Source organism: Camellia sinensis, chromosome 4, assembly GCF_055761805.1.
Source record: "Camellia sinensis isolate YWXY chromosome 4, ASM5576180v1, whole genome shotgun sequence".
Taxonomy (NCBI): Eukaryota; Viridiplantae; Streptophyta; class Magnoliopsida; order Ericales; family Theaceae; genus Camellia; species Camellia sinensis.
This window is the reverse complement of record NC_138964.1, coordinates 220308259-220331790: the sequence shown is the minus strand read 5'-3', so window position 1 is coordinate 220331790 and position 23532 is coordinate 220308259. Positions and strand designations below refer to the sequence as shown.

The 23532-nt window shown below is 36.5% G+C and overlaps 1 pseudogene across 1 annotated transcript; it reads left to right on the top strand.

The window, feature by feature from the left end:
- The first annotated feature begins 3021 nt into the window (after positions 1-3021).
- Positions 3022-20687, top strand: LOC114316270 (uncharacterized; annotated as a pseudogene). Its single transcript, XR_014365485.1, has 7 exons — positions 3022-4783; positions 4913-5004; positions 7120-7217; positions 12004-12864; positions 13036-13166; positions 13892-13966; positions 19531-20687. The product of XR_014365485.1 is annotated as an uncharacterized LOC114316270 (transcript).
- Positions 20688-23532: the final 2845 nt, after the last annotated feature.

Genomic DNA, 23532 nt, shown 5'->3' with positions numbered 1-23532 from the left:
AGGCACTTCATATCCTAACTAAATTATTTTTTTTAATATTTTATTTTTAATTATTTATGCATTTTGTATTGATTCCGACTCGATATAATTTTTCTTAACATTTTTTTTGTAAGTATTAAGTAATTGAACATTATTATTTAGTAATTAACAATATGACTTTTATCCTTAAACTAAAAAATTTTGGGGATTTTTTTTTTAAGGTCTCTAGTATTAAAATTTTATAGCACAAAGGACACCAAATATTTTCATAATGTTTAAGGTCCCTCAATTTGATCCAGAGAAATTTCATCCAGATAATTTCTCTGGACTTCTCAAAGAAATTTCTCACATTCTCTGGACTTCCCAGAGAAATTTCTCTCCATAATTTCTATGGTCTCTAGAGAACTAGAATTTCTCTGGGAGGTTTCTCTATTTCTCTAGACCTTCCAGAGAATTTCTCAGAGAAAATTTACACAATGGCCAAAATCTCAGAGAATTTCTCTAGATATAAATTTTCTCTAGAGAAAATGAATGCATAATTTCTCTGGATCACTTTAAGCCAGATAAATTCTCTCAAAATCAATGAAATTCCCAAATAAACATTTCCAGAGAAATTCTCTTCAACCTAGAGAAATTTCATTTTATGTGATTTGCAATGGCGGATCTCTACTTATCTCTCAGACTATTTTAGAAAAAATGAATGCCAAGACAATTCAAGATCTTGAAAGTATATTCTTATTTCTCTGGAACAATTTAGAGAAAATTCAGTTCAAACTAGAGAATTTCTCTTATTTCAACCCAAAAAGAATTCAGAGAAAATCAGAGAAAATTCAGTCCAAACTAAAGAATTTCTCTGGACCAACCCAGAGAAAATTCAGTTAAAAAACCAGAGAATTTCTCTAGTTTCAACCTAGAGAAAATTCAGTTAAAATAAAAAAAAAATTCAATCCAAACCAAATAATTTATCTGGACCAACCCAGAGAAAATTTAGTTCAAATAAGATAATTTCTTTAGTCCAAACACACCATATATATAAAATTTATATATATTCATACATATTTGAATGGGTTAGCCAAGAAGCGGTCCGAACCAGACCAGGAGTAGGACCCGTGTGGATTCATCAACTGAATCATCAATATCTCTTAATCAGTTGCGAATTTGACCCCAAAGACCTCCAAAAACAGAAATTCGAAGGGAAAGCGAGTCGATTAGAAGAATCTAAGAGAAAGAAATCCTAGAAATCAAAGGCCAACAAGCCTTTATGGAACTGACAAGAGAAAGAGAGAGGGTGCACTGAACTATATAAATTGATCTCACGCTCTTCGGGAAGCAGCTCACTAAGGGACCATAGACATCACACCATAATATTGTGGATCTCTTACATTACTAAGGTGTGGTTTGTGATGATTTAAATCAGTGCACTTTTTGACTTTTTATGAAATGTAGGTTGGGTTTGAAGTGATATGGTAGAGAGATGATGTGACTTAAATAAGATGATATGACTTAAATAGGATAGTGACTTTTTGACTTTTTTGCTTTTTTAGGGTACTCCACACAAAGTCTAAAAGTGGAAGAGGGATCCTAGACTAATTTTCTCTAAAATTTTCTACCATATTATCTATGAATTTTTTTGTTGTATTTCCTTCAATTTTATTATCGAAAAAGAAGTATAAAATGGTGTTAGAGCATCTTCAACACCTGTTTATTTATTTATTTATTAAATTTGGATAAAAACTTCATATGATATCGAGCGTTATAACCAAAAAAAATTTTTTTTCATCAACTACCAGTCGACCGATTTGTATAAATTGACCAAGGATAATTTTGCAAGGGATAAGTTATCTGTGAGGACAACCAGTTGATCGTCCAGTATACCTGTAACACTGAGGGCATTCTCAATTTGATAAAAAGTTGAAGGCATCTTCAATTTAATGAAAAACTGAAAACATCATCAATTTGATATAGATTTGAATTTGATGTAGTAAACCTGGACGTATTTATTAAATTTCAAAATTAACGAAAGAAGAGTAAATATTGGAGATATTATTAGATAAGAATCAGTGTATTTGGTTTCAGTATTCTGAATTCAATTTTATAGAATTTGAGTTTTTTTTTTTTTTTTGTATTTTTAGTGAATATTTTAAAATTTTAAGTAATTTTTTTAATTTTTTTATATGCACCTTACTTAGATGTATTTAAATAGTAAAATTTTACGAAAAAAAAATTTTAAAAAATTAATATATACAAAAAATAAGAAAAATGTGCTGAATTTTTATTTTTTTTGTATTTAGTGATTTTTTTTTAAAAAAATTTACAAATATTATACTTTATAAGTATATTTATGTTAAGTGCGTCTAAAAATTTTAAAAATTACGTAAAATATTAAAAAAAATCAGTGAAAATAAAAAAAAAATTTATTTGAAAAGTGAATGTTAAAAATTAAAATAAAACAGAATGAATGGTAATGGATATCCTATTCAAAATTATCTATGGAGATCCGGCCCGATTACACGAATTTTCCTCAATTTTTTTGTTATAAAAATATCCAGGTGGTGTGTTTTAAAATTTACAGCGGGGATGACCCGTCCATTTTTCCATATTATTCGGTGCGTTTAGTTTGAGTTTTTTGAATTAAATTTTTTAATTTTGGTATTCTTTTATTTTTAGTAAATATTTTTAAAATTTTAAATATTTCTTTTTTTTACTTTTTTAGATGTACCTTAGTTAGATGTATCTAAAAAGTAAAAAATTCGTAAAAAAATATTTTAAAAAATTAATAAATATATAAAAATACAAAAAAATACTAAATTCTTGTATTTTTTTTTATATTTTTAGTATTTAGTAATTTTTTTTTTAAAAAAATTTTACTTTTTAAATATATTTAAAAAAATTATTTAAAATATTAAAAAAATTTAATAAAAACAAAAAAAATACGAAAAATAGAAAAATAAAACTATCTGGAAAATATTTTTCGAAAAATGAAAACAACCAAGTTGATTATTATTATTATTATTATTATTATTATTTTTTTTTTTTTGACTACCGTGTTTGCAGTTAGGTTCTCATTTGTCACTGTCTCTCACTACAGCATCGGCGATTTGCGACGGCGACGATCTCCGTTGGCGCTTACCACGGTGGTTGAGTTTCTCTCTCTCGCTCTCTGTTTCTTTTTTGTTCTCTCGTTTCTCTTTCTCGCTCTCTCTCTCTATAATATTTTGAAGTCTCAGTGACATTTGAGAGGAAAGGAAAGTAGATAGTTGTTTATTAGCAATGTTCAAAGAAAACAAAAACAAAAACAAAAATATAAAAAAGCAGACTGAAAAGGGATTTCTGGATTTTTTTTTTTTTATAACTTGTTGGTAAATCTGTTTTGGAAGTTATTCAAAACAGCACAAGGTTTGGGTATGATTCATGTATGGTTGTTTTTATAACTTCTCTCTCTCTATATATATATGTGAATCTATATCTCTAACTCTGTGCAAGATAATGGGGGGAAGGGATTGCCCATCATTTTTGTCAGGCCCGGCCTAAAGCTGATAATCAACTGCTAAATTTCTGGGACTTCACAGAAAAAAAAAAAGAAGTAAAGGATAAAAGATTTGTATTAAAATCACAAAAAATAATTAGTATTAGATTACAACAACTAATAAGTATCACGTGATCCTCGTTTTTCTTGCATTTTTAGAAGCAAATAAATCAATCATACTTGCATAATCTTTTTTTTTTTTTTTGTGACATGGTTAATCGAAGGTAATTTTTGATCATTTTTAATTTTTTAATGGGCCAATTTATTTTAAGTTAGTTTGGATCTTTTTAAATTTTGTTTAGACTTAAAACATATCTAATATATTACATTAAATTATAATAAGAGAGACTCTTTTTTTGATTTATTTTGAGGGGCCTAAGCCATGGCGTTGTGGCCTATGGCTAGGGCCGGGACTGATTTTTGTACAAGGGGTGATCTAGTCCTCTGGGGGGGGGGGGGGGGGGGGGGGTGGGTTAGAGAGACAGAGAGGGGTTGAGCACAAGCTCACATCAAAGATAGTACTCTTGTTTGTCAATTTTCATGAAAAAGTGCAAATGTTTTTTCAAGCTGTCTTGTTCATGCTGTAGAAATCAGACATATCACGAGCTCTTCACATGAGTTCTTAAAGTTTTTGTCATATTTGTTTCCTTTGTTAATTACATTAAAAATTTCTTGAAACTTCTGTTTTTTGGGTTCATTTTGATTCACTAAACTTGTGCTATTTTTGGGTCAATTTAATATATGCATTTATGTTTGATTGTCTAAAGATTATAATTTTGATTACTTTAAAATAAGCTTTTTAATTAATTAACTAATGTATATTTGATTTTATTGTTGAACCAAAAAATAAAAATAAAAAGTGAATGTGTATGTGGTTCTTTGGCTGTGAACCTTGAAAAAAAAATAGAAAAAAGAAAAAGGGGTCAAGTTGGGTTGGGGAAAATCAAACCATTAGGGGATGAAGAGGGTAGTCCCCATAGGGGATGGACAACGGGGAAAAATTTTAATAGGGGAGTGGGGATGGGGAGTTAATATCCGCCCCGTTGCCGCCCATTCCCATTCCTAGTCTTAGGAATTTGGTACGACGTCATTTCAGTGACTCTGATTGTTGGAGCAACGAAAAAATGGAGGCACCAACAGTTGAATAGCTCATCGCCGATCTCTGTTTTTTTGGATCGAATCAGTGGTAATCATGGTGGAAAGCGAGCCACTTAAGCCCAAGCCTCGACCAATCATCCATATTGGGATTTTCCTCATTTCTCACAGCCTCCTCATTAGGTAAACCCTCTCTTCGTAAAAACATTTCTATATGTTTGTATCAATTTAGCTTTGAAATTTGAATTCAATACTATAATGGTATGTGTTTGTATGTAATAGACTAATTGATAACTTGTTATGGGTTTTCAGCGTTGTTTGCTGCACTGCTGGGGTTTTGGCTCTCTTGTTGTTGCCTGTTCTCGCCAAAAACACATGCATCTCTGAAAATGCCTTAGTGCCCGGTCAGTATTCATTTATTTTTTAACTTACTGATTCATGAATACAATGAAGCACATCTTAGGATTGTTGTTGTTAGAATGGGATTAGGAGTATAGTGAGATTGAGTGATGTGATTACTAGTGTAGTATTGGGTTAGAGATATAAAATTAATTGCGTGAATTATGAGAATGGCGAGATTGAATAATAGGATTATTAGTATAGTGGTATTAGATTAGAGATCTAAAATTAATTGCATTTGTTAGTTGGGATTGTTGCTTGTTCATGTCTGTTTTGCTTTAATGGGTTGTGATTAAATTTTTGAAGTTACGTAAAAGCCTCATTATATAAAAGGTGGTTTTGTTGTTTTTGTAAATTGTGAGTGGGAGTGAAATAGTTTCAACATCTAATGCCATGGGATAGGATTAGCAATACCACCCCCGTCATGATAATGCTTATCCCACCCTTTTGGGGGGATTCATAGTGTCTCGTGGGACTCTTAGTCCTATGCCATTTTTCACAGCTAAACTTGATTTTTGCGAGGCCCATGGATTAGCAATTCCCACCTTCCCAAATCCTTTTGCATTGCTGAACCACCCAAGCTTGGGCAATATAGTTTAGATATGAAGTTAATATCAATTTTGGTTTTGAATTGGATACCTCCAAGCTAATATCAATTTGTCTTGAATTAGATGCCATGCGGCCAAGAGACACGTGTCCTACATAGCTTCTTTAAAACACTAGATTAATGCAGTTTAGAGACCCCTCCACCTAATGCTAATTTATTTTGAGTTGGATGCTATTAGGATCCCACATTGGTGGTAACCCTTTCCCCTTTGACATCTTCAATCAATTATTGTGTTTGACACCTTAGCAGGTATTTTAATCTAGGCTGTAGGTCGTCTCTTCTACAGCTCGAACCGCAAAATGGTAACCCATCCAATCCCATACTCGCATAGGTGCGTCCGATCCCGTACTTGGAGTGGTGGTTGACTCTTTACCAAATGATACGAATCTTTTGGGTAGAACTCACCCTTAAAAATCGGCTTGCAGTGGGAGGGTGCTTAAGAAACTTATATTCTCATGGGAGGCTCACTGTTAACTGATGTGGGATTGTAAGATGCATCCAAAGTCCTTACAATTGAAACTTGTGATATGATAAATCCAACATTGCAGTGTGGTAGTGTTTTCAACTAGTGAATTCTTCAAAGACTCAGTTTTCTCTGCAAAGATAAATGGAGGGGAAAATGTAGCTTTTAGAAGTAGTTGAAGTATAACTCTTTTTAGTTTTGGATTCATGCTGAATTTTGTTGTGATTTCTTTATGCTATTTATTTTATTTGGCTCCTTGGATTTGTGAACGGAAATGAAAAGGAAAAGAAAATGAAGGGGAAGAAACTAAATGGCCTTGTTTTTGTGGTTTGGTTGAGTTAGGAAAATGAGAAAGAAATGAATAGCTATTAGTGAAAATTAATCAATTTTTTGAAACATGATATTTGTAAAGGAAAAACGAAGAGGAAAGGAAAAAAGTAAAAGAAAAAGAAATGAAGGGGAAGAAGCTAAATGCCCTTTTTTTTTGGGCTTGGTTGAGTTAGTAAAATGAGAAAGAAATGAGTAGCTATTGGTGAAAATTAATCAATTTTTTGAAAATTGATATTGGTAAAGGGAAAATGAAGAGAAAAGGAAAATTAGGAAGAAAACTATTTTCCCAAATTTTATATCTCTTACTTGAAAAGTGATATACATTATTATTATTTTATTGAAATGATAGGAAATCATGAAAAAAAAAGGTCAAGTGACTTGGAATTAAAAGTTTCTCACATGCTTTCACCATCATTCTCAAGGCAGTGTTTAGATGGAACACCAAAATTAAATAATTCAAATATGTGAGCGAAACTATTTGTTATATTTGCTTTAAAAGCCAAACAAGTTTCTCAAATAAACAAATCTTGCTGTGAATTTTGTTTACTTGGGTCTGAAGCGGTGAAATATCTTAAATCGATACTTTTAAGCCTTTTCATAGCTCTCATTTACTTTACTATGAACTCATGCATCAAACATTGTCTGCTTTCATAGATCAGTTGATCTAATGTGCCTACTGACTTTATGTTAACATTTTCTGCTAAAACTCACATATCACAGGTTCTGCCCACCCCATGCTTACCTCTCAGGATGTTTCAGAGGCAAATAAATTTGTAAAGGAGATAACCAATTTGAAACCTACAGGCACCAGCATGTATGTGCTTTTTCCGTTGTATGATTTATGATTTTTCACTTTTTGTGAGTTATAATTGCATCGCATATTTTTATCTGATGTATAGCTAAAACATGTTATTCATGTCTGTAAAAAATAATGTATAGAGAAAGAGAGAGAATAAATTGTATGTATTATTATTGATTGATATATTGATATGTATTACAATGATTCATGATTCCTATATATAGAAGAGGGTGAGTGTGTAGTAGGTAAGGAGTAGGTGAAGTGGAGGTGGTAGTGGTGTAGTGGGTTAGGTTTAGTGGAGTAGGTGAGGTGGTAGTGGTGTAGTGGGTTAGGTTTAGTGGAGTAGGTGAGGTGGTAGTGGTGTAGTGGGTTAGGTTTAGTGGAGTAGGTTTAAGTGGGTAAAGTAGGTGGAGAGTAGGTGGATTTTAACAGCCCCCCGCAAACTCAAGGGGGATAGGAACTAACCAACTTGAGTTTGGAGAGAGTAACAAAATAAGAAAATACATAAAAATAAAAGAGGATAAGAGACACTGTATGGTCGTGTCAGACCATTGGTGAAGACACTGGATGGTGGTGTCATAACGTTGTAGAGGACACTGTATGGGGGTGTCATAACCATGTAGAGGACACTGTATGGTGGTGTCATAACGGTGTAGAGGACACTGGATGGCGGTGTCAGACCGATGTAGAAGACAGTTTATGGGGTCATGTCGGACCATTGTAGAAGACAATGTTGTGACAGTTGTTGTGACAGTTTACGGAGTCTTGCTGGACCCTTGTAGAAACTAACCGGAATCAATGTCGGGACAGTTTACAAAGTCTTGTCGGACCCATGAAGGAGCTAACCGGAATCAATGTCGGGACAGTTTACAAAGTCTTGTCGGACCCATGAAGGAGCTAACCGGAATCAATGTCGGGACAGTTTACAGAGTCTTGTCGGACCCTTGTAGAAACTAACCGGAATCAATGTCGGGACAGTTTACAGAGTCTTGTCGGACCCTTGAAAAAGCTAACCGGTATCAAATGTCGGGACAGTTTATAGAGTCTTGTCGGACCCCTGTAGAAACTAACCGGAATCTATGTCGGGACAGTTTACAGAGTCTTGTCGGACCCTTGTAGAAACTAACCGGAATCTATGTCGGGACAGTTTACAGAGTCTTGTCGGACCCATAAAGGAGCTAACCGAAATTAATGTCGGGACAGTTTATAGGGTCATGTCGGACCGTTGTAGAAGGGTGCCCAATTTTGTCAAAAGGCGTGCCATCAAAAGGCGTGCCCAATTCATCAAAAGGTGTGCCGGACATGATGGCGAGGCACGTGGGCGCCTTGGCTTGCGCGCCCGTTTTGTCGTCTGGTGCAAGAGGCACGCGATACGCGTGGCTGCCTCGCTATTTAACCAAGGTTGATGCTGAGGCTGAGGCAGACAAAAAAACTTCTGAAAATCCTCTGAAAACAACTCTTCCTTTGCTGAGAAAGAAACTCTGTAATACTCTGTAACCAACCCGTCTCTGAAACACTCAGCAACATGGCCTCTTCTTCCCGTCCAGCTACCCAGAACATGGCCTCCTCTTCCCGTGGTCTGCTCACGCTCTTTCCAGAACTGAACGAGTCCACAAGAGAAATAACTGGTGCGGTGGCCAGTGAACCTCAACCAAACACCTCTGGTTTTGCTCCGTTGAACTTTCCGATGCGGTCGGTGGAGCAAAAAATGGCGGTGCAGTCGGATGTGGAGGCCAATCAGTATACCTTGAAGTCATGTGTGGAAACCATGACTGCGGTTACAAATTTGTCGAACCGGTTGCAGAGTAGGACAAATGAGGTGCAGCAGTTAAACGCCCAACTGGCTCTGCTCCAACGCATGTATAAGGATGCGCGAGCAGAGATAAGTGTGCTAAAGGCGGAAAACAAGGAGCTGAAGCGGAAGGCCAGTTTTATGTTCCGATTTGGAGGGCCGCCATATGCTGCAGTGGAGGAGCAGAGAGTAGTGATCATACCCAGTGGAGTGGGAAACACGGAGGCAACACCGGCAAGGGCCGCCCAAGACGGTGGCAAGAAGAAAAGACCGGCAGAATAGGCGAGAAGAAAAATCCCACTGTTCCGATTTGTGTTGGTTGTGTTTTGTTTTGTTTTGTGTTTTTTTTTATTTTTATTTTTTTTATTTTTTTTTTATGGTGTAAAATGCTGATCGGGGTTGATCCCCGGCATGAAGAAATGACAAGTTTGTAAAATGTTGTTTTTTTTTTTTTTTTTTTTTTTTTTTTTTTTTTTTGGGAGTGTTTTGTTGAAAAAATAAAAATAAAATGAAAGAAAACAAGGGAGAAAGAAAATAGATAAAAAATATTTATAGATGGATTATATGAAAAACATCAGTGCGATTGTTTCAAAATAAAGTGGGGTATTTAAAAAAGAGGAAAAGTGACTTGGAAAAAATAAATAAAAATAAGTGATTTTTGAAATCAAATGGAGGAGAGAGAGGGACAAACCCATGTGATAAAGTGGAGAGAGAGTCGGTGAGTGGGGTGCAAAAGGTGAAGGAGAAATGATGGATTGAAAATGGTTTGGGTCAAAAGTGGACACTGTTAGTGTGGAACATGAGTGCATTGATTATTTGATATAATAATAATAATAATAAAAATAAAAAGTTAGAACAGTTGGAGAGAATGAGTGGAGTATGGTAAGGGTTTCATCCAAAGCCAAAATTCCTGCAGCGAATCACTTCGCAAATCCTAGCATGAGCTTTTTCTCTTTCCAGGCTTATTCATGAATTTCCTGGTGATTTCAAGAGCCTCTGGTGGCATTGTGGCAGAGAACACCCCAACCTGGATTTTGGGTGGCAGCAACTGAGAACACCCCAACCTGGATTTTGGGTGGCAGCAACTGGAAAATATCATAGATATGATTTTTAAAAAACCTCGTGACAGCATTTCATCAGCTTCATCCAAGACAAACATTTTGATGTAAACAGGGCGAAGTGATTGTCTCCGCAACATGTCAAACACACGACCAGGAGTACCAACAACAACATGAACCCCACTGGAGAGAATGCGCTGATCTTCGCGCACACTAGTCCCTCCAACACAAGCATGAACCTTCACACTTTGCTGGGCAAGTTCAAGAGTGGGTGGAAGAACCAAAGCTTGGCACTCAACCAAGCTATAATCTAGCTGCTGCAGAATTCCAGAGCAGAATGTTGCAGTGTTTCCAGTTCCAGACTGTCTCGTCACATGAGGTGAAGAATTCTTCTCCATCAGCCTCACACATGACTACAGTTGCACAAATCTTTGTTGATTTTATCAGCGGAATAGGTTGAGGTCCGGCGGGCGGCTAAGGTGAGGTTGCCGCCCGCCGGGGAAGCGAAAATACTAGGTTTTAAACCAGCTCTGATACCATGTAAAAAATAATGTATAGAGAAAGAGAGAGAATAAATTGTATGTATTATTATTGATTGATATATTGATATGTATTACAATGATTCATGATTCCTATATATAGAAGAGGGTGAGTGTGTAGTAGGTAAGGAGTAGGTGAAGTGGAGGTGGTAGTGGTGTAGTGGGTTAGGTTTAGTGGAGTAGGTGAGGTGGTAGTGGTGTAGTGGGTTAGGTTTAGTGGAGTAGGTGAGGTGGTAGTGGTGTAGTGGGTTAGGTTTAGTGGAGTAGGTTTAAGTGGGTAAAGTAGGTGGAGAGTAGGTGGATTTTAACAATGTCATATTCATATCAATCTAGTATGGATTTGGATCATGCCATTGGTATCAAAGACCACTATGAATAGTTACGTTATAGTCTTGTATAGTTACATTGATCCTCTGAAGTTGTAAGGTCAAATTTGCGTGATGTGCCCATTCACCACATTTGCTTACTGAATCATTAATCATATATGCATTTGTGTTTGCATGAGTGCATGTTATGCTTTTATGATGTGCTTGTGTATATAATACTCTGTGAAATGTTCTCTTGACTGGAAAGTGGATAATTACCTGAATACTTTCTGTTTCAGCAACATTTTTACTTTTGAAATCTTGTGACGAGCTCATTAGTTTTAAAAGATCAAGTTTTACTTCCTCTAAAGAGTAGGAAGACAAATAACATGAGGTAGAACTCAAAAGTCTAGAAATCATAATGATTGTTAACTGTTACATGTAACCAAGCTTTTTTGGTGATCATGTCATGTTCCCTTTATCCACATGGAAAATGCCAAGAATCTATATCCATGTTTTATGTCTTTGCGCTTAAAAAATGACCCTTGTTGTGCTTCTGCAGGACTTGATTAATAGTTGCTTACTAAAATGAGAATAAATTAATTTCATGTCTGCTTGAATTAGTTGTGGCAACTTTCAAAATTAATTTCGTGTCTGCTTCAATCATGTCCTTATGACCAGCAAGGCAGCACACAACACCCATCTTTAATACTCCATCTGAAGGCGTTGGATTGCTCTTGCCATTTGAAACTAGATTAAAGTGTTTGGCATCTATCCATTTTGGTATCTTGAGAACTTCAAATCTTTAATCACCAATGTCCTTACAAATGTTTGCCTTCACTAAATAGTCATACTTGTATCTTGAAACATCATCAAGATACCACCAATTGAATAATTTGCAATTCCTCTGGTTCCGTTATTGTTATCTTTCCTCCTTTTTCCTTGCTTTGTTTATAGTTCAAGCTCATAATTCTAGAGCGAACTGGGCATCTGGGAAATTTTCTGATTTGTGTGTGTGTGTGTTTTTTTTTATTTTATTTTAATATTTGTTATTTTTTCATTTATGCTCAGTTTAGTTAAATGTTTCTTCTTATCCATATTGAAAATGCAGAGGAATCCCAGGCCTGATAGCACAGCATATGGTGGACTTAGTGCTGAAGTTTGTTATCACAAGTTCCACCCTCAATTAAATAAGTTTTATCCTCTGCACTTCTTTTCTGGCCCTGACTCTGGAATAATCCAAGAGAACTGCAGTTGTTCGTCATATAGCATCAACACCGTTGGAATTATAAGAGCTCCACGTGGTGACGGGAAGGAAGCTATTGTCTTGGTGACACCTTACAATTCAGTGAATGTCTCACTGGGTGAGGCCTTATCATTAGGCATTGCATCCTTGGTATTTTCTTTGCTTACCCGAGTTACTTGGCTAGCCAAGGATATTATATGGCTTGCTGCGGATTCACAGCACGGAGAATATGCTTCAGTTGCTGCTTGGCTAAGAGATTATCACACACCTTTATTTGGTGGTTTGGCAAAACTAAATTCTGAAATGTGTCATGAAAGCAGTGTGTTATATGAGTTGAAAAAGAGTCCGGTTACAGGAGCAGAAGTATCTGATGTGTTTAGACGTGCTGGAACCATGGCTGCTGCCCTTGTCATTAAGGTTGCTGATGGAAACGATGAAGTTGAGAAGGAAACCCTCGGCATTTATGCTGAGGCGTCCAATGGGCAGATGCCAAACCTTGACCTCATCAATGTTGTGAGCTATTTGGCAGTACATGGGCAGGGATTGCGTGTAAAGGTGGAGAAATTCTCGTCTTTGCTTGATTCTAAGTGGCTCAGTGTTCTGGGTGAAAGATTTGAGTCTCTAGGAAAAGTTGCTAGAAGCTTAAATCCTCAATGGAAATTTGGTATGCCTGTTGCAGATTATATTGAAGGCACTGCTACACTCGCCAGTTCATTATATCACCAGGTAATCAGTCTCTCTATGTTTCCTCTCATGGTATTTATAGTGATTGAGATAGGAAGCTTTTGTACCTTTAAGGTTCCCAAGTGCTTAAACAGGGGAACTAATGGGTGGTCTATATTTTCACTGCCTATTGAGGATTATGTTAATCGATTAATTCATCTATTCTGCTGTTAGGCATTAGGTGTTCCCACTGATCCACATGGTGCTTTCCGTGATTATCAAGTTGATGCAATTACTTTGGAGATTTCACCCATAGTTTCTTCAAACAAGGGCAGGCAAAATGAGTTTCTTCTGCAGGGTGGCAGGTCAGTACTAAGTTACATCTTATGTGTTTATGAACTTTTCGTCATGAACTTAAGCCGAATATCCATGGAAAAATTTTAGCATGAATATCTTGCAAGTTGTGCGACTTGATTAAGCATTTAACACTATTTAGTTTTAACAATATGGGCTTGGGTTATTTTGGGATATATATATATATATATATATTAGTTAGGTTTGGATCGACTACCTTGACACCCTACTATCAGGAAGATCAACCCTCCTTGTGTGGGAAAGAGGACGACAATGACTGGGCCCTCCCTTATGCTATTCAAAAAAAAAATTGAATGGGTTTTGTAAAAAGGAGTACTATTTTTTGTAGGATAGTTATGAAAGGGGTCCAGAGGGTGTATGATGCATAGATGCCTGTAATTGGTTCAATAATTATATATTGAGCTTGCCATCTTTCTATTATTTTGCTCATCAATCTTCAAGTTGTTTAGCTGCTTCTTTTTAATTTTTTTTTTTTTTTTTTTAAAAACCGTCTTTAGGCTGTGGTAGGGTCTTTCTTGTACAGTCTTGCTTTTTTTGTTTCTTGTTGCCTTATTATTAGAGCTTGGATTATTTTATTTCATAAACACTAAAATGGTACTAGTCTGTATGGGCAACTATGGGGAAAATGTCTCCATTTCTTCTAAATAGTCAACTAATACAATTTGATGTGTAATCTCTTTCTTTGTGGATTATAGTTTTTGGTTTCTCATTGCAGATTAGTTGAAGGAGTGTTACGGTCTGTAAATAACCTCCTTGAGAAGTTTCACCAGTCATTTTTCTTATACCTTTTTGTTGGCATATTATAATCACCGAAAGTCTTAGTTGGCATATTATAATCACCGAAAGTCTTAGTATTTTATTAGCCGAAAGGCACTTGGGTCTGTAATCATTGTGATGCCCTCAGGGATCATCTTGTAATTGTCTTGTTTGTAAACCCTAATCTTCATGTATAAATAAGGGGTGATATCTCATCATACCCTAAGCTGATTATTCAAAGCTTCATGGTATCAGAGCTGAACCTATAGGGTTTCGGCTCACCCTCGTTGGCAGACCTATTCACCAACAACACTCTAGGGTTCGAAGCTTACCTGGGTGGATCTGCCTTAGCCGTCTTCCTCAGTCGATCTTCCTCAGTCAATCTCCTCATCTCCTCAGCTCTCTCTCTCTGTCGCCATCGTCGCCCATCATCGACCATCGCCAGCTCATCGTCACCATCGTCGGCCGTCAACTCTCTCTCTCTGTTCGTCCTCAGCTCGTCTTCCTCAGCCGTCTTCCTCGTCGACCTCCTCTGTCGATCGTCACTCGACCGACAGCACCGCAGCTCGGCGACCTCCTCCAGCCATTTCGTCGCTCGTCTTCTCTGTTCGTCCTCAGCCTCTGATCACTGTGGTCTATAAATATATATATATATATATATATAACTATATATCCTGATATATATATATATAAATAGAGCCGGATATATATATATAGTTATATATATATATAAAGGCATGTATAAATAAATCAATTCAAAAAATAAAAAAAAATAAAAAAAATAAATAAATAAATAAATAAATAAATAAATAAATAAATAAAATAAAATAAAATGAAATAAAAAATATATATAGATATATATATTTAAAAAAAAAAAAAAAAAAAAATCATCATTTCTTAATTTTTTGTTATGTCTTTATAGTGGTCATTGTGCCTGTTATCTCACTACCACCTTCCGGGTTTGTGATTTCTACTAGTTTGTTGTGGGTTTGGTAGTATTGTATCCATGACAGATTCCACTAGTGTGTCCTCTTCGTCTCAAACACCAAAGAGTGAGAGTCTCATTCTACCTACTACCATGACTGAGAATCCCAACCCTAGTCTGAAAATCACCACCTCTCTATTTAATGGTCAGAACTACCTAGCATGGTCTCAAAGTTTGACTTTGTTTTTGAAAAGCAGAGGAAAGATGGGGTATGTTGATGGCAGGATACAGGCACCTAGTATCACTGACTCAGGTTATGACCAATGAGAGATTACTAACTCTTTGATTATGAGTTGGCTTATCCATTCGATGGTTCCAGAACTTGGTGAGGGCTACTTATCTATGGAGACTGCCCAGGACATTTGGGAGGCTGTGGCTGTTACCTATTCCCGCAAAGGAAATTTTTCACAGGCCTTTGAGTTGCGTCGCTCTATTGAAAGCACACTTCAGGGGGAGCAGACTGTTCTTCAGTACTTCACTTTCCTCACCAACGGCTGGAAACGCCTTGACCACCTGGAAGACTATAAGCCCGTTTGCCCTACTGATTCTGTCGGGTACAAGAAGTTCATTGCTCGGGAACGGGTCTTTAAATTTTTGGCCGGCCTAAATATGGAGTATGATCCAGTTAGGGGTCGAGTTCTGAGTATGGACACCCTTCCTTCATTACAGGAGGCATTTGCCTATGTACAAAATGAGGAAAGTCGTCGGTCAGCTATGATGTCCCCTGTCTCTACTGACCGTTCCGCATTACTGTCTACTCCTCGAGATGGCCTCAGCCTGCCTCCTCCGTCTGCTGCTAAGGAGTCTGTATTCTGTGATTATTGCAAGAAGCCGCGGCATACTCGTGAGACATGTTGGAAGCTTCATGGGACTCCATCTGGGGGTCGAGGTGATCGGTCAGGTTCTCGAGGAGGTCGGTCAGGCCACTCTCGAGGACGTGGTTCCTATTCCCGGGCTCATCAGTCTAGTGCCGTGGATACCCTTGACTCTAATTCCACTTCTGTTACCCAAGCTTCTGATACTGAGTTGGAGGATGCTTTGCGCCAATTGTTGGACCGCCGATCTTCTACTGCTCTCAGTACCGCTTCCTCGTCCTTTGCCCGCTCAGGTAACTTAGCATCTGTTCCTTGTGCTTTCCTGTGTCATACATCTTTGCCTTGGATTATTGATTCTGGTGCCTCAGATCATATGTCTGGCTCCCCTGATCTTTTTTCTGCCTATAAGCCCTCTTCAGGTCAGGACAAAGTTAGGATTGCCGATGGAACTGTTTCTTCCATTTCTGGAAAAGGTTTAGTCCAAGTCACTCCCACCATGCATCTATCTTCTGTTCTCCATGTTCCCAAGTTTTCTGTTAATCTGTTATCCTTAAGTCGTCTTACCCAGGATTTGAATTGTTGTGTGACGTTTTTTCCTGATCATTGTCTTTTTCAGGACCTTGTCACGGGGAGGACGATTGGCAGTGGTAGTGCAGAAAATGGTCTCTACTTCCTAGATCAACCGGACAAACTTGCTTATTCTTCCACCGCGTCTTCTACTACCCCCGCTGATGTATGGTTGTGGCATCGGCGTCTTGGGCATCCCTCATTTCATTTACTTAAGCATTTATTTCCTTCTAGTTTCGCAAATCATCATGTGTCTGACTTTCTTTGTGAGTCTTGTCAACTTGGAAAACAACATAGAGCTTCTTTTGCTCCCAGTTTGAATAAAAGCTTAGTTCCTTTTTCATTAATACATTCTGATGTTTGGGGTCCCTCTCGTGTTCTGTCTGTGAAAGGTCATCGCTGGTTTGTTACATTTATTGATGATTTTTCTCGTGCTACTTGGGTGTATCTCATGAAAGATAAGAGTGAAGTTTTCTCTGTGTTTCGCACTTTTCATAAGATGATTTGTACTCAGTTTGGGGCCACTATCAAAATATTCCGTTCTGATAATGGCGGGGAATACATAGATTCTGGGTTAGGAAACTATTTCTCTACTCATGGCATTATCCATCAGACCTCTTGCACCAATACCCCTCAACAAAATGGGGTGGCCGAACGCAAGAATCGGCATCTTCTTGACATGGCTCGGTGCATGTGTTTTTTTATGAACGTGCCTCAACCCTATTGGGGCGACGCTGTTCTCACCGCTGCCCATCTTATTAATCGTCTCCCTACCCAGGTCTTGGACAAACAGGCTCCGCTTCACGTCCTCCTCGGTTCTCAGTCCTTGTTTTCTATTCCTCCCAAAATATTTGGTTGTGTCTGTTTTGTCCATAATCACTCTCCCTCTCGTGGTAAGTTGGACCCTCGCTCCCTCAAGTGTGTTTTCCTTGGTTATTCTCCTACTCAAAAGGGGTATAAATGTTACCACCCTTCCTTCCGTAGGTGGTTTGTGTCCATGGATGTCACTTTCTTTGAATCCCAGTCCTATTTCTTGTCCTCTCCGGTGTCACCGTCCTCATTTCCGGGGGAGCCTTGGTGTGAAGTGAGTCCTGTGTCTCCTATGGTAGAAGTGAGTCCTGTGCCTCCTATGGTAGAACCAGTTATTCTTGCACCCCCCTCTTCTACTGGAACTATAGAACCCACTGTCACCAAGAATAAGGATGGGCATGTTTATGTCCGGGACATCGACAGAAAACAAGTTAACTGGATACAAGGGACTGTTTCTGCTACTCCACTGCCATCTCCTGCTTCTGATGAGAGTCTAGGTAACTTTGAATCTCGTGAGTCCATTGATCTTGATGTTCCTATTGCCAAAAGGAAGGGTGTGAGATCTTGTACTCAACATCCTATCTCACAGTTTGTATCATACTCTCATTTGTCATCCTCATATAGAGCGTTTGTGTCCAATATTTCCTCTGTTAGCATTCCTAACCATTTTCAGGATGCTCTTGCTATCTTTGAGTGGAAACTCGCCATGATTGAGGAAATGAAAGCACTTAGAAAGAATGGCACTTGGGAATTGACTGAGTTACCTACGGGCAAACGACCTGTGGGCTGTAAATGGGTATATACTGTGAAACACAAAGCAGATGGGTCTATTGAGCGTTACAAGGCAAGACTTGTGGCAAAAGGGTTTACTCAGACATATGGCATTGATTATCAGGAGACCTTCGCACCCGTGGCTAAAATGAATTCAGTCAGAGTACTTCTCTCTCTCGCAGCTAATCTAGATTGGCCGCTTTATCAGTTTGATGTCAAGAATGCTTTTCTCCATGGTGACCTCGAAGAAGAAGTATATATGGACATTCCTCCGGGTTTTGAGGATCATCAAACAGAAGGGAAAGTATGCAAACTTCGGAAGTCATTATATGGTCTCAAACAATCTCCAAGGGCTTGGTTTGAAAGATTCACTCAGGCTATGTTTAAATATGGTTTCAAACAAAGTCAGGCAGATCACACATTGTTTGTGAAACATTCCTCATGCGGTAAGACTACAGCGCTTATTGTTTATGTAGATGACATAGTTCTTACAGGCAATGATAGTGAGGAAATACCTCTGTTGAAGAAATACTTAGCCAAAGAATTTGAAATCAAAGACTTGGGAAGCTTGAAGTATTTTCTGGGAATTGAAGTTGCTCGCTCTAAGGATGGGATATTTGTCTCACAGAGAAAATATGTGCTTGACCTGTTGAAGGAAACTGGGATGCTTGGCTGCAAGGCATGTGCCACCCCACTGGAACCCAATCAAAAATTGGGAGATGATGAAGGAGGAGAAGTTGTGGATAGGGGGAGCTATCAACGATTAGTGGGTAAGCTCATTTACCTATCTCACTCCCGTCCTGATATTGCTGTTGCTGTCAGTGTAGTTAGTCAGTTTATGCATGCTCCTCATCAGATTCACTTTGAGGCTGTCATGAGAATCTTGAGGTATCTGAAGTCTGCTCCTGGTAAGGGTCTGTATTTTTCAAAGTTTGACCATCTTCGTGTAGAAGCCTATACAGATGCTGACTGGGCCGGGTCAGTAACTGATAGGAGATCAACGTCAGGGTATTGCACATTTGTCGGCGGCAACCTAGTTACTTGGAGGAGCAAGAAACAAAATGTGGTTGCCAGGTCAAGTGCAGAAGCTGAGTTTAGAGCTATGGCACAAGGTGTGTGTGAACTTTTATGGATCAAATTATTGTTGAGTGATCTAGGTATTGCTCAGACGGACTCCATGCGGTTATATTGTGATAATAAGGCCGCCATCAACATTGCTCACAATCCAGTTCAACATGACAGGACAAAACATGTTGAGATTGATCGCCACTTCATTAAGGAAAAACTCACTAGTGGTACCATTTGTACTCCTTTTGTTCAGTCTGGTGAACAACTTGCTGACATTCTCACCAAGGGAATTGGGAATAAACCGTTTCATGACATATTAGGCAAGCTGGGCATGAGAGATATCTTCGCACCAGCTTGAGGGGGAGTGTTGGCATATTATAATCACCGAAAGTCTTAGTTGGCATATTATAATCACCGAAAGTCTTAGTATTTTATTAGCCGAAAGGCACTTGGGTCTGTAATCATTGTGATGCCCTCAGGGATCATCTTGTAATTGTCTTGTTTGTAAACCCTAATCTTCATGTATAAATAAGGGGTGATATCTCATCATACCCTAAGCTGATTATTCAAAGCTTCACTTTTAACGTCTCCGAGTAAGTTTGTGTCAGTTGGAGTGTACATGATTGCTTTTGCACTGCTTGTTACCCCCTTCCATTGGCTGCGGCTTCTCTTTATTCTGATGCCAATAAGCTTGATTCTAGTTCAGAAAAAGACACACTCACTTCTTCTTCAGCCTCTGTTGACGTCCCTGCCATCACTTTTAAATCATGGAATTGCCTTCACAATGCAAAAACAGTGTTTGTTGTTCACATATGGAGTGTTGTTCATCATTACATTGCTTCCTTATTTCATCAGTCAAATACTCAGTTGCACACCAACAAACAGTCTTTTAATCTGGGTTCTGCTTTCAGTGTTCTGCTTGCTCGCCTTGCGCATGATCTTGGGCTCTTCCTTTTCACTTACCAGTGTCTCTCAACTTCAAAAAAAGGAATGGGCTCTATTGAAATCGGTGACAATTTCAGCTGCCTTTGTGTGTCTCTGTCTAATGTCAGTCATTAATTTTGCCACAGCAGAAATTGGAGCTCTGTTGATTGTGCCAATGTGTTTGATGGCCACACCACTGAGGTTTGAACTCAAAGCTCGGTCTCTGAGGTCTATCACCAGGGCAGCTTGTAATCTGGTGTTGGCATTCATTGGGTTTCCTCCCATTGCATATGCCATATCAAAGGGACTGTTCGAGGGTTTTGGCAGCGTGAATGTTGGTGACTTCTGGAACTGGTTGGAGTCCCTTTGGGCATGGAACAGTGCCACATACCTTTATGTATGCATGGTTCACATTCCTTGCTGGGTATTGTGTGTTTACATCTTAACTACATCATTGCTGACTCTCATCCCACGTATGCATTGCTGCATGGGTGAAACTGAACGTTAGCGGTATTCGTCTTTCTCTTTATTTCATCTCAATTCGAGTGGTCCTTTCAGTTATGTAACGTTTCACCTCAGAAATTTGTCAAAAAACATAGATTGAGGTTATAGTGATATGAGATTGCAAGTTAGGTCATAGAGGCACATCAATCTGAATTGATTTTCCATCATTAGTAATGGTTGTAGAGAGCGAGCAATGATTGATATGTATATTATGAGAATTGTAGGAGGCATGTCAATCAGTGAGCTGGATTGGCATATTTCAAGAGTATTAGCTTTGCTTGTTTCCATATTTCAAAAAACATTTTTCAGAAAATTCTACTTTCTTATTTTTCGTATTTTTTTGTTTTTACTGAATTTTTTTAATATTTTAGGCAATTTTTTTACTTTTTAGACGCACCTAACATAAATACACTTAAAAAGTAAAAAAATTATAAAAAAATCTTTTAAAAATTCACTAAATATCAAAAATACAAAAAATACAAGAATTTAGTACATTTTTTGTATTTTTATGTATTTATTAATTTTTTAAAACATTTTTTCATAATTTTTTTACTTTTTAGATACATCTAAGTAAGGTGTATCTAAAAAAATAAAAAAAAAATGTTTAAAAATTTTAAAATATTCACTAAAAATAAAAAAATACGAAAATAAAAAAATTTAATTTTTAAAAAACTTAATTCAGAAAATTCAAACTAATCACACTTATCTTTCCTGGTTCAATTACTAGACTTGTTAGCTGAGCATGGATGAGGGTTTTTTTTTTTTTTTACCTATAATGGAATATTTATTGATGATGATGAAAGTACGGAGCATGGTTTGAATTCCCCATCTTCTTGTCTCTATCAGTAAGGTAAACCCCCTCTTACATAATCGGGGAAATCTCGTGTCAGTGGGAAATGAAGCAGAGATTTACAAATGAGTGAACACGAGAACTTGCACCCCCCACCTATTTGTAAATATTTTTAATCTTTTATACTGAAATGTTATCATTCCCTATATAATATGCGTAATGTGTGTGTGAAATGTCTTTTCTTAGTATCTGGTTCCCTATTTTAAGAAAAGTTATGAATTTTCGTAGTATTAGTTACTAACCATTATAATACGTTTATAAAGGGATGTCATATAACAAAAGTCTTAGTTATGAATCATTGTAATTATGTTATAAATTTTATAATTTTGTTTTTTGTTTAACACTAGATAAAGAGGAAGTTAAATTAATACAATTGGATGTGCGATACTTTTCTATAAGTTCAAATGTCAAACTTTTCTCTAGAATGAGTTATGCTTGAGTTTTATCTAGTGTTTATGTTATGAACATTAAAAGATTACAAATTTTTTTAGTTAGAAAATTTATGAACTTCAAAATAATTTTATAATCATTGTGATAATACATGATGTACCTTTAAAAAAGAGGGTTGTATTGAGAATTCTCTCTTTCGACAATGCTACGTAGTTTAAATTTTGTAGCTTAAAAGTGGTTTAAATGGCCAAAACGACATGGTTTTGAGTACAGAACAACATAAAAATAATTTTAAATCACAAAATTTGAGATACGAGTCATTTTCATTTCTCTTTTCCCTATCAGTATTGAAAAAGTAGATTGTGACAAAAAGAGGTTGGTTGATATGGACCAGGTGCCTTGCTGACCTAAGCTATGCTACCAATAGAATATTAATTAATTTGTTTTTAACCTTTTTGTCATGGATGATCAAGAAGATGCCGAAATTCACTGTTCCCATATTCTAGCCCCACTGAAAGAGGAAGGAACGTTTAGCTATAGTGACCATTGAGCTACTACTGTTAGGGTGTGTTTGATTGGACGGACTAGAAAATAGGGGGTTAGAATCCATCGGACTTGAATTTTAGGACTGTGAATTCCCCGGACTATTTGGTCGGATTGGATATGTATCCTGTGTTTGTTTTTTCATGGGATTAGATGTCTGGATAGGACTATTTTCAGTGAATCCAATGTTTGGTTGGACGGACTGGATAGGATAAATGAACAAAAAACTATTTTGCCCTTTTTTAATTGTTTACTAAGTAATAGTAATATTAAACATATCTTTAATATTTTAATTATTTTTAATTAAATAAATTTGTTTTTTTAAATTAAATAAATAAATAAATAAAATATCAATAAAATTTGTTTTAAATCATTACTGTATAACAAATCATTATTTTTTTTTACATACAAAACTTTACTGTGTTTGTTTATTTACACAATTAAATAATTTACTGTGTTTGTTTATTTACACAATTAAATAAATTTATTTTTTTACACAATTAAATAAATAAATAACCACTAAATTTGTTTATATTATTTTTTAATTAAAATTTTAAATAAAACACCTATTACAATTTAAATAATGAAATTAAATAAATTATAAACAAAATTTTAAAATAAAACATCAATAAAATATCTATAAAAAATTATTTTAAAAAATTAAATAAATAAAACATCAATAAAAAGTTAAATAAAATTATTTTATTTTTAAATTGAGACATTTAAATTTTATTGAATTTTATTAAATATAATACATAATTAAATAGTAGAGGGTCAAAATGGTCATTTTTGCATCTAATCCCAACAGCGGATAGTCCCCCACTTTCTGTCCCACCCCCCCCAGGACACAATAGTCCCCCATATGGGGGACATGGAGTCCGGCCGGACATGGAGTCCGGCGGACTAAAAAAAAATCAAACGGCGGATAAGGAGCACTATTTGGATTACAATCCAAATAGTGGATAGTCCCCCCCCATAGTCCCCCCAATCAAACAAGGCCTTAGAGCATCTCTAGTGGTTGATACAATGGAGATATTTAGGTGCTGTTTGAGAAGTGTTTTTTTTTGCTAAAAAAGTATTAAAAGACAAAATTAGTTAAAAAATTAAAAAAAAAAACAAATTCAGACAAAAATGTCACATCAAATTCATAATTATTTTACTTTTTCTCTCACAAATATCACATTTAATTACAAAAAAATCAATTATCTTTTCAAACACAAAAATTTTAACCTCCTAAAATAATCAAAAACTAAAAAAACCTATTAAAATAATAACTTCCCAAACACCCACTTAGTGTAATTTAAATGAGTTATTTAGTGTAATTTAAATGAGTTGTTTGTAATTTATTTTAATTTAAGAGTTTGTGTTAGATT